Source organism: Parambassis ranga, chromosome 20 (assembly GCF_900634625.1).
Source record: "Parambassis ranga chromosome 20, fParRan2.1, whole genome shotgun sequence".
NCBI lineage: Eukaryota > Metazoa > Chordata > Actinopteri > Ambassidae > Parambassis > Parambassis ranga.
In genome coordinates, this window is record NC_041040.1 from 4,632,743 (window position 1) to 4,644,955 (window position 12,213).

General features: G+C 44.3%; 1 protein-coding gene across 30 annotated transcripts in view; it reads left to right on the forward strand.

The window, feature by feature from the left end:
• Nucleotides 1-12,213, forward strand: part of LOC114453318 (NLR family CARD domain-containing protein 3-like) — a 444,189-nt gene that overhangs the window by 234,148 nt on the left and 197,828 nt on the right. For 6 of the 30 annotated variants that reach the window (XM_028433157.1, XM_028433168.1, XM_028433165.1 and 3 more), the window contains exon 1: nucleotides 11,626-11,820. The exons of 21 other annotated variants lie outside the window; for them this stretch is intronic. The gene's annotated coding sequence lies outside the window, so the exon portion shown is untranslated. Of the gene's footprint in view, nucleotides 1-11,625; nucleotides 11,821-12,213 lie in introns of those variants that run through there. 3 more of the 30 variants (XM_028433167.1, XM_028433173.1, XM_028433174.1) reach the window with 1 other exon arrangement.

Sequence of the window (12,213 nt, forward strand, 5' to 3'; positions counted from 1 at the left end):
TTGAATCTCCAGATGAGGTCGTACAGAGAAATGTCTGAAGCAGAGCAGCTGATTGTTGTTTCAGAGTCTGAACCACTGATGGAGGCTGAAACACAGAAACACACAGAGGTTAAAGGGTTAATAATGTCTGTCCAGACTGAGTTTCTAACAGTTGTCTCTAACAGACCAGATTTAATCAGAGCTCTGCTGCTGTTCCTGCGTGTGGTGACGGTGCAGCTGTAGGTCAGATCAGTGGGACTGTCTGGACCAAACCTCAACCCCCCTCACCCCAAACGTATGAGAACATGTTGGATGGTGTGAGTGATACTTACTGAGACACACTGTCTGAAGCTGCACAAGGACTCAGCATTAACACCCTCATGTCCATGTCCAGCCCCAGTGTTGGCCTCCTAAGCCAGGGATTGTGGGTCCGAGTCCCATCTGGGGTGTTTCTCAGCAGAGCCTGCTGGGCCCATAACCCAGAGGTTGATGGATCGGAACCATCCTCTGCTAGAAACAAACACAGTATCTTTGAAGCAATGTGTTCTTCAGCTTTTTACTCTTCATCGCTTCATCTGCCACCATCACTGTGACAGAGAGGACATCACACTGCTGAGTCAGCACTGTGTGTGGAGCAAGGAGGAAGAGGAGTGAAGGAGGGATGAAGGAGAAGAAGGGGGAGAGAAACACAGTAAATTATCTCTCATACTTCTACACAGACAGCAGGTGAGTGAGTTTAACTCTTTGAGGATGATGAACAAAAACCCTGATCCCTTCTCTCTTACTGAGATCCATCCCCTCAGACCAGGCTGCCGTTCTTCCTCTGTCAGTTTACTCTATTTATGTGGTGGAAAAGTTGAGCGGTGTTGTTTTGTTTGAGTTTCTTCCCTGCAGGCCGGAACCAGTCTGAGTGACATCCAGCTGAAGGCGCTCTACCAGGTGCAGAGCCTGAGGAGGCTGAGGACCTGCTCAGGAACAAACCAGGCGCGGTGTGGGACCAGGGTGGAGGCTGCTCCTCCTTTTTGGGGACACTAGCACAAGTAAAGGAAACGCAGCAATAAAGCTGGTCGGAGAACATGCAAAGCCCTGAATGAAGCTTTTTATTCCAACAGCAGGGGGCGCTGCTGCTACATCAGTCTGACCTGATCATGTGTTTATATACAAACATCATATTTATGTTACTTTTAAACCAGCGTTTATCTAATATTATATGTTTGCTATTTTAGTTAATCCATGCTCTAAATGTATTCAGCCTGTTACAAAATACAGAGAGAACCAAAAAGGTGAAACATGAACTTAGAACACCTCAAAACAAGAAGTGTATAAACAGTCAGTGCAGCAGTGTTCAAGGGTTTGTTCTGAATGAAGCAACGAAAAGGAAAAAAACGGTTAAAACACACATGAACACACTCTTTGATCATATTTAATGTAGTAAAATAACAACAGCAGTAATATCAGTGAAATGTTTCTTTATTTGTTCTCTTCCCGTTTCACCTGATCGTGGATCAATAACCAATGATTTATGAATCTTTTTATTATTTATTTGATCTCCGTTGTCTTTTAAGTCCCGGAAGTTGTGCGTATTGTTTGGATGACGTCATCACGTCGCCGCGTCTGTGCCGCTCTGATGCTAATTCGTCATTAGCATCCGCTGCTCCACCTCCCTCACAGGAGCTGCGGCCTTCAGTCCGTGCAGACAGGTGGGGACATGAACCGCGGGAGCTCCACAGGGTTCGTGGGACGTTTGGACTCAGGGAATGATTCGGTCCAAACTCCAAACAGAAGCTGAAACTCTGCTTTAAGGTCAGTGATGGCTTGATTGCGAGCTACGTTAGCCGCTAACGCTAATCGACGCTGCTTAATTGTTGTCAGGTGTGTTAGCTTGTTAGGCCAGTTTGAACCAGTGCTGTGCATGGTGGCCTGGTTCTGACTTTTGTACCATAACGTTGTGTTAATTAAGTTTTTAAACTTAAAGCTAACATAAATTAACCAGCTGAGGGTTCTGTGAGCCTCATGACCCGGTCCAAACTTTAAAGAGAAGCTCTCTCAGATCAGGTAATACTTTGATTGCAAGCTATGTTAGCAGCTAATGCTAGTCGGAATTGCTTAATTGATGTCAGGTGTGTTAGCTTGTTAGGCTAGTTTTGTGGTTATATATAATACATACATATTTATAATACTATATTCTTATTTGGCGTCATGTCCTGTTGATGCACTCCCTCATCTAGACCAGGTCCAATCATAGATTGTGCTGCAGGGGTAAACAAATGCACAACAGTTTTATTTGTGAAACCTTTATTGTGATGATGTAAAACCACTGATGGGTTCATATTGGACCAAACTGGCTCCTTCAGAGCACTGTGTGTGTTTTCCTATAGAAGTCTCTGACATGGTCATGTTCTGACTTTGAAGGTGTTTTAAAGGGAGCTTCACTGCTTGGTTCTCCTCATGCATTATCCATCGTGTCACTAATAATTGAGGATCTAAAATGTACAAAGCTTTGAATGTTGTGGAGTTAAACTGTGCTGCTCTTTCACAGGAGCTGTGCTCTGATGGTGCCGGAGCTTCAGTTGTGCGACAGTTGTCACGTTGGTGTCTTCCAAAGTGGAGCTGGCAGCGTCTCTGCTGCACAAAGTAAGAAGCACTGACGTATGTTGAACTAGCAGGAAGAAGCTTTGGTTTCCACCAGCTTCACATCTTAACAGGCTTTTCTCTCCACCACAGGTGAGGGGGGGCGATGAGACGCCGGAGCTCCACGGTGTGTGTGGGACGTTTGGACCCGGCAGGATGAGTCGGTCCAAACTCCAGAGGGAAGCAGAGGCTCTCACATAACGGTCAGTGAAGCCCTAAATGCAACCTTTGTTAGCAGCTAATGCTAATGAATGTTTCTGTTCATGGATTACTGCTGATGGAGGATGTTAGGAGGAACGCCTCAAATTTTTAAAATACTGATGTTTCTTCTTCCTCCCTCAACGTCTTAATGTTATAAAAGCAGCAGGTTTTAAGGAAAGCCTCAGAAATATATATTTTATGTAAATAACGGGTTGAATCAGGTCATAAGTTATAATTCTGAGACAAGTCAGACTTGGGATTATGTTACAGAGACTAACATGTGTTTATGAAACAGCCCCCTTTAGCAGCAGGTTAGCTTAATGCTAATGTCAGATGAGACTCCTGCAGCTGCTCTGGTTAGAAGAAAGAAAGTTTTATGAACCACTCCAATGATGTGATTTATATTTAGGAGATTTGCTCAGTTTTAAAAAGGTTGATCTAAATCCAACAAGTCATATGAAATGTTCTTGACCTTATAATGGCCTTTCACACACGTTAAGTATTGCTCTGCATTGAAAGGTTGAAGGTTCATTTAATCATCTGGTTGATGAGTGTTTAATAGGTGTAGGTATTAAAGCTTGTTTTTATGTTGTTTTTTTAGTCTGATCTACAAGCAAACAAATCAACCAACAGTAAGATGGTAATGTTTTCTATTTGACTCTTGGGTTTTTCCTGGCCGCTGAGACAAACCTTTCATTTCCAACAACTTTCCTCTGACTCTCTCTAATTTACAGTGTTGATGTTTTAAGATGTGGATGAAGTCATCCATGATGTGTCCATTAATGTTTCAGTTAGGTTGGTAATAGTTTAAATATTAAATATTAAATAGTTAATCCTTTACGTCGACCAAGTTAAAGTTCATTTCTGTGACCTGAAGAGGAGCCCTGCCTTCATCAAGTCCAGCGTGGTCACCAGCGGTTGCGTCGAATAGGTTCAGTGTAGGTGTGCGTTCGCCAGCTTTCAGTGCTGGTTTTCATGTGTTCCTCCTAGGGAAGTCTACAGAAGGTAAGACCGTTTTCATTGTGCTGCTTTTTACAGGGCTGCCGTGTCGGCCACATGTCTGTTACTCTGCCCAACGTGTCATTAGCCCAGTGACTGTGCACCTGACCAATTTGAAAGAATTTTCAACTTTGACAAATTTGAATTTCACACGACGAATTTGACTTCATGAATTTGATGGAGATTGTCGCTCCGCTGGCCTGGGAACGCCGGTGAGGGGGAAGTCTGGGTGTCCCTGCTTAGACCGCTGCCCCCGTGACCCGGCCCCGGATCAGCGGTTGGAAGATGGATCGATGGAATCAATTTGATGCGATATTTCATTTTGAACATTTCTCAACCATTTTGAGTGGCAGTGAAGGCATGAAGAAGGCTCCTACAAGAAGGCTGGCACAGATCAGCTGGATCCAGAAGCAGCCTGAAGCCTCCATCCTTCAGCTCATCGACAGAATGACTTGAACAGGACAAACTGTTAGATCTGTTGTAAGAGTTCAATGATCTGTAACATCAGCAAATGTCTGTACATTTAAATGTAACATGTATGAAATGTTGCTGCACCTGTTTGTAGAATGCATGAGTGTGATCAGGAGGTTTTAATGTAAGAGTGACTGTAGAAAACATTAGGACATGTTGAAGTAACTGTATCTACACCAGGAATGTTTTTAATTCTGCAACATGTTATACGATGTCCTCACTGCTTTGCTGTCATTGCATGTTCATGTATGTCTCTGTTGTCTCTGTGTATGTCTGTCTTATCGTCACTCCTTGTTTTAAATGTTTAAATTAACTTTCTTACCCTGTTTTGATCATTCTGGGACCTTAAAATGAAAACTTTAGCTCCCCAGTGTCACAGACCTGTAAAAGGACTGCTGACTTGATAGATTATGATTTGATATCCTTAAAGGTCTTTTAGTCTAAACTAAATTTGAACATAAACAAAATGGCTGATGATAGCACTAGGAAGTAGGAGCAGCTTCTTGCTGTCGGACAGTGGCTGTGATCCTGTGGAGGGGTGAGTAGCTTCAGATGACCATCAAGGTTTGTATGCACACATTATAGCTTTATAACATGCATTGATCCCTGTAGTGTGTGAGGATTCATTGCAGGCTGTTGACCACCATGGGAGGGTGAGTGGACGCTATGACCAGTGAGTGACGGCTGCTGGTCAACAGGTGGTGAGTAACAGACACACACAGCTTGATGTTTAGGTGTTGTCTGTGTTCATGTGCCTCTTCATTTGTAACTCTTGTCCCCTTTCCCATTAAACCATCAGATGCAGATACAGTTGTCACGTTGGTGTCTTTCCAAAGTGGAGCTGGCAGCGTCTCTGCTGCACAAAGTAAGAAGCACTGACGTATGTTTAACTAGCAGGAAGAAGCTTTGGTTTCCACCAGCTTCACATCTTAACAGGCTTTTCTCTCTACCACAGGTGAGGGGGGGTGATGAGGCGCCGGAGCTCCACGGTGTGTGGGGGACGTTTGGACCCGGCAGGATGAGTCGTCATTTGTAACTCTTGTCGCCTTTCCCATTACATCATCAAATGCAGTTTCATGTTGGTGTTATTGCAGATGTACAGTTAAACAAATCTTATATTAAAGCAGATTTACAAAAGACTCTAAAGTTAACAATATGTTGTACTGTGTAATGTTAATGTACATATGGAGCCACTTTGGCCTGTGAGTTGAGTAAAGACAGGAAAAATGTCAGAATGTGAGCTTTTTGGTAGAGACACAGAAGAACCAGATGTTGGAGTTGCCAAGACCCAGGGGAAGCATGAGGAAGGAGCAGCTTCTTGTCATTGATGTCAGTGATCTTCATCCTGTGTAGGGATGAGTAGAGCTGCCAGCTTCAGATGGCCATCAAGGTTTGTATGCACACATGGCATAATTCAAACCACCATCCACTGAGCAGTTCCCTCAACCCTTGTCATCACCTTTCTTCATACTCACTATATATGAATTAATTTAATTGCATTGATTACTGTTTGAAAGGATTCATTGCAGCCTGTGACTGTCATGGAAGAGGGTCTGTACGAAGCTGCTATAACCAGTGTGAGTGCCTGCTGCTGGCCATCTGACTGAGTAACTGACACACAAATGGATAAACATGAAACTTTGCAAAGGTGCTTGTTGAAAATGAAATAACCAGGTAATTCAAGAAAACGTCTACATGTCTGATGTTCAGAGGTTCTAAGGTTTGGATGGGTTTGTTGATTTGTGCAATGAAATCATGTTTAAAACAAAAATGATTAATGTTGAATTTCTTGACAGAACTGAGGTTATTGAAAATGAAAAGTGTTTGTGAAACATGGTTCAAAGTGATGAAAACACAAAGGGTAAGAAACTAAAGCATGATGGGAAATGTTCAAAGGTACAAACACGGTGATGGGTTCATTGAATGTGATGAAATCAGGTCTTTGCGTGAATCTTTTTTGGGTTTGGTCAGGAAGTATGGGTCAAAGCAAAATGAATTTGCTGAAAATACAAACGAGTGGTTATTGGTCTGAAAAACAGGGTGCTGATGGAATGTGGTTTAAAACAAAAACTGATGAAATCAAAAAAGGTGGTGAGGAAATGTAATGCAAGATGGTAAACAAAGGTACAAACCAGGTGTGATGGGTTCATTGAAGTGTGTCATGAAATCAGGTCTTTCATGGTTCTGTATTGGGTTGTTGCTACAAGAGGAGCAAAGGAAGCATGACATATGGTTCAAAGGGAAACTGATTAATGGCGAGTTCCTTAATACGCTAACTGGTGTCTGAAAATGTGGTTTAAAGCACAAGGTTTACTGCATGGGTTCATTGAATGTGATGAAATCAGGTCTCTGAATCTGTTTTGGGTTTGGTCAGGAAGTATGGGTCAAAGCAAAATGAATTTGCTGAAAATACAAACGAGTGGTTATTGAAAATAAAAGGTGGGTCTGGAAAACAGGGTGCTGATGGAATGTGGTTCAAAGCCTTGTATCACCTTCAGAGTCTGGGAGAGTAAATGGAACACTGAAAAACAAGTAAAAATGAATTAACCTTTGACCCCAACAGCCTCAGACTGTGTGTTATTATGTCAAAGTACAGTTCACAGAATCCTGAACAGCCTGAGCTGCTCATGAGTCGCCTGCAGCTGGTCATCATGCTGCCTTTTTCAGAGGGACCTGATCTGTTGACTGAAACAAGTGTTGGTATCAGCTGTTCATCATCCAGATGAGTCTCCAGGACTAAAACGAGGCCAGTCCAGAAATTAAACCTGATCTGATGTATGTGATTAACACAAGTTTCCTCCACAGAAGCTGTAGCCAGTGAGGAAGCAGGTGTTACCTCCTGTATGAACTCTAACAAAGACCTTTTATCGACTTCTTCAGATGTGTTAACAGCTTTCTTTGATACAGGCCCTTGAAGGAGTCCTTGTGGCTGTTTATGTGATTATTGTGGGATCTTTGCTGGCTGCTGTTTTTTTCTGTCCTCAGGTCCACGATGACCTCCAGGACAGCTGCTCAGATGTTCGGGCCTGACGGCCTCCCTTCTCATAATGACTGCATGCTGTGGCTGAGGACCAGGGATCAGACCAGATGTGGACACTGGGACTGCTGGCTGACCATAAGACAGGTAGTTTGTATGATTTATGTCTGTGCTGCCTGATGCATTTCAATCCCTCATCATTCTTGCTGTTGCCTTTCACTCCTCAGGACCATGATGACTTCATGTTCTGGGAAGGAGGATCTGGATCTGAAGACATTCTGCTTCTCCTAACTGGCTCAGGACCAGGGATCTGACCCGCATGTAAAAACCATGACTGTTAGCGGAGAATCTCCTGGTGTGTACGCTGAACGCTGCTCCTGAGAACCCAAGAGGAAGAGAACTTTTTGAAGGAGCCTCAGGGATCCCGTGATGTGACGTGTAAGCTGAAGGGCTTGTGTCACCACCGTCGGTTTCCCCATTTTCCTTCTCTTTACTCTCATGCTGATAAAGTGCATCTATTCACTTATTCCTTTAATCATTGTTTTCTGTTCACTGCAAGTGGAACACCGTGATCGCCCGTAGAAGGGGGTTGTGGGGGAATTTTCCCAAAAAAGCTAATGCTGGGTTTTTTACCTACTATACATATTTCAATTGTCAATGATTATATAGATCATTTTGTTATATTTTGTGAATGTATAACTTTAGGGTTAATAGTGTCAGTGCTTTGTTCAGCCTTGATTTGAGCAGATGTTTGAAACATGAACAGTTCAGATTTGTTATGCTAATGATTAGCACTGGTCTGTTCTTTGGGGAAACCTTTTGTAATACAGTCAGATTTAGAACCAGGTGGAACAGAGGCTGCTTCCACTGGATGAACAGACTGGACCACATTATGCATGTGCAGTGTTAAACTGTGTCTAATTCTTCATGTGTTTCCAATAAACCTTTGTAAGACATGAAGCTTCTTTCTCCTGTGGTTTGCTCAGTCACATCTTCAAACTGACAAAGACAGAGAAAATTGAAACAATTCTGTAACAATAATCCAGTGAAATATCTGCTGCAGATTGATGGATTATTCATAATACATTTTTTAAAAAATGCAACATTTTTCAAAAATTCTGAATTTAATGCCAATTCAACCTTCCATTCCTCCATAACCCTGCAGTATTTTTTCATGAAACTCACTGTGATGATAGAGGCCTTCTGTAACGATAATCCAGTGAAATACTGGTAATATATAGCTTTTATGGATTATTTATAATAAATAAATTTATAATAAATTATTTAAAAATGCAAAAAAAATTTTCTCAAATTCAGAACCTGTCATCACCTTCATCCTCTTCAGCTTCAGCCATGTTGGTTCAGCCTTCAGTTCACATCACCAGTTCCCCACAGTGAGATGATCGACCATAGAAAGCTCTTAGTGGAGCAGATGGTCGTGCTGCCCCCATGTGTCATGAGCAGTGATGGGGAGTAACAGACTACATGTACCACAGTTATGTAATCAGAATACAAAATCTGAGTAACTATCCCACTACAGTTACAGTCTAAAGAGGTGGTAATCAGATTACAGTTCCACTGTTGAAGTACTCTAACGTGTCTGTTCTCTGCTGGAGGAAACATAAACATCACTTCTTCTACAACAAAGATCTTGTTCACAGCAGATGTCTGACTCTGACCGCTCGGCTCAGTGTGAGCTTGTGTTCATGTGTGTGACGGTGAATAGTCGTTGGAGTGAGAGCTCTTACCGTCAATACAGCATCTTTGATCACAGCTAAAGTTTTTGGTTCATGTCAGTGGACAGAGAGGAGAGAGAGAGACAGAGAGGACAGAGCAGACTGATGGGGTCAGAGGATGAGGATGAAGATCAAGATGAAGATGAAGTGAGGATGAAGATCAGGATGAGGATGCGGTTGAAGATGAGGATGAAGATGCTTAATGGCTGCGTGGTTTAAACGTCCCTCTGACGTCATCACGTCCTGCTCCTCTGACAGAACACTGATGTGACGCAGTCAGCCGGAGCAGTCTGGACATGTTTCATGCTTCATGGCGCCCCCTGCAGTCAGCAGGGCTGATCACTGCATGCAGTCACTTCAAATGTAGTTCAATGTGTGAGTAATCCAAGTATTCAGAGTACTCAGACTGAGTAATGTAACGGAGTCCATTACAGATTACTTTTTGAAGCGTTCTTCCCCACACTGGCTGTGTTGATGGCTGGGAGAGCTTTATCCACTGAGGCTCCAGAACACTGAGGTCACCAGGGAGATCGATCAGAACGCTGGAGCTGTGATCGATCGCCTCTTTATTGATGATGCTGCACCTGGTGTGTGGCTTCCTGCAGTCACAATAAACACACAACATCAACACAAGCTCACAGCTCTCCAAAGGGAAGATGAATAAATATGAACATGTCTCCTGTTGCTGCTGTTGAACCATCAACCTGTGTTCAACCTGCCGAACATGATCAATCATCACGAACATGTCCCCCTCCCTCCCCCCCTCCCTCTCTCTCCCCCTCTCTCTCTCTCCTCTCCCTCTCTCTCCCTCACTCCTCCCCCTCCCTCCCTCTCTCCCTCTCTCTCTCTCTCCTCCTCCCTTCCTCTCTCTCTCTCCCCCTCCCCTCCCTCTCTCTCTCTCCCCCTCTCCCTCTCTCCTCTCCCTCTCTCTCCCTCCCTCCTCCCCCTCCCTCCCTCTCTCCCTCTCTCTCTCTCTCCCTCTCCCCCCCCCCTCTCTCTCTCTCTCCCCCCCCCCCCTCCCTCTCTCTCCCCCTCTCTCTCTCTCTCCCCCTCCCTCCCTCTCTCCCTCTCCCCCTCTCTCTCTCTCTCTCTCCTCTCTCTCTCTCCCTCTCTCCCCCCCCTCTCTCCCTCCCTCTCCCTCTCTCTCCCTCCCCCCCCTCTCTCCCTCCCTCTCCCTCCCCCCTCTCCCTCTCTCTCTCTCTCTCTCTCTCCCTCCCTCTCTCTCCCTCTCTCTCTCTCTCTCTCTCTCTCTCCCTCTCTCCCCCTCTCTCTCTCTCCCTCCCTCTCTCCACCCTCTCTCCCTCTCTCTCTCTCCCTCCTTCTCTCTCTCCCTCTCCCTCTCCCCCTCTCTCTCTCTCTCTCTCTCCCTCCCTCTCTCTCCCCCTCTCTCTCTGTACACACACTGTCACATCAAAGAGTAGCAGCGATCAGCGGTCACGTGACTCTGCTGATACGCTGTCCATATTAGGGGTGGGCGATACTGAAGATTTCAGTATCGATCCGATACCAAGTAAATACAGGGTCAGTATCGCCGATACCGATACCGATACTTTTACTTTGAAATTTCATGATCATAAATAATTATTTTTTGCCTTCTTTTTTGCCTTTAAATAGATTATCGTGATTAGCAGAATAATAATACACAAGAAACATTTGTTAAGTAAATCAAGCTGCAAACAAAGAACAGAACTGTTTGAAATTTTAACTTCACAATCATGTCAGCAATGCTCCTTGTGACAGCCATGGCTCTTTGTGAATCATGTAGGTGAAACAGCATGACTAAGATACTTTTATAAAAGTTTAACACCTATCTGCATGGAGCCTAAATATGAAGAATAAAGATCCTTCAACAGTTATCACCAAAGCATATTTATATTAATCATACTGAAATACATATCATTATATAAACTTATATAATTACATTATTAGATATATTTTGGAATTTGAGAAAAACGAGATTTATTTCAGGTGGTGATATGACAGTTCAGTCATTCTGCTAAAACTGCAGGTCTTATTACTGCACTCAGAAAGACAATATTAATTCATGCTGCAGATTACTGAATCTAAACCTTCACTTTTTTAAATCATCTACCTGGATATTTATGAGTGTTTTGCAGTAAAGCCTTTGTCAGTGACCTCTGTCTCTGGTTCATGTTCGGGGATCTGCCTCTTCCTCCTCCCTCTGTTCACTCTGCAGCTCGAGGTCTTTGGGCTCTGCTGCTTTATGTTTGTGTAAATTAGTTGTGTTTCCACAGTGGCAGGTCGCTTTCCTGCACACCTCACAAGTAGCAGTTTCTTCTTCTCGTCTGTCGCTGTGAAATAACTCCAAACAGCGCTCCTCTTCCTCTCTGCCATCTCCAGCACGCTAGCTGCACTTTACAGCCAATCAGGAGCTCCGTCTGCTCCGGCCGAGTGGAGAAGGAGGGGGAGGGGCGGAGTGTGCCTGCGCACTGAGCAGAGTGAGAGAGGAGCGCTGCACCGCGAGTAAAGTTGCTGAAGATATAGAAGAGAAACTTCCACAGAAATATCGATCTAATCACGCCAGTATCGAGTAATTACTGATCCTAACGTTGGTATCGATACTATCGATATTTAGATCGATTCGCCCACCCCTAGTCCATATATCGATCCTTGTAACTCTGGTCATGAGGGCGCTGCTGCTCCGAACCTGTGGTCCAAACTCAGCCTGTGAGCGCTGTACAGTGAGCGGAGCTCCTTCTTCCTGGAACTACACAACATGGAGGAAGAAACGAAACTGAAAGTGACTTTGTTCAGTCTCCATTTTGAGTGAAGAGCAGCGGACAGAGAGCTGAAGGCGGAGGCTGGGTGAGTTTAAACTTCATGTTTCTTAGAGCTGTTGTTGTTGTTGTTGTTGTTGTTGTTTGTCAGCGTGAGCGTGGACAGCAGACTGCTCGTGTTGGCTGTGTGTCTGTGTGTGTCAGTAAGTGCGCAGTCCAGGCCTCCTGTGTGAGTCCAGGCCTCGAAGCCTCAGGACCCTTCAGACGGGTTCAGGCCGTTTACACACAGCAGGTGTTTAGAAACACGACGTTTGCTTCGTTTTCTAAAATAACATCGTGTCCGTCTGTCCCTGTGTGTGGAAACAGCTTCATAATCAGCAGGAGAAAAGTTCACAGACTGTGGGGGGGAGACGCTCACAGTGACGTCACTGCGCTGACACTGAGGCAGATGTTCAGACGCTGTGTTCTGATTGGTCGATAG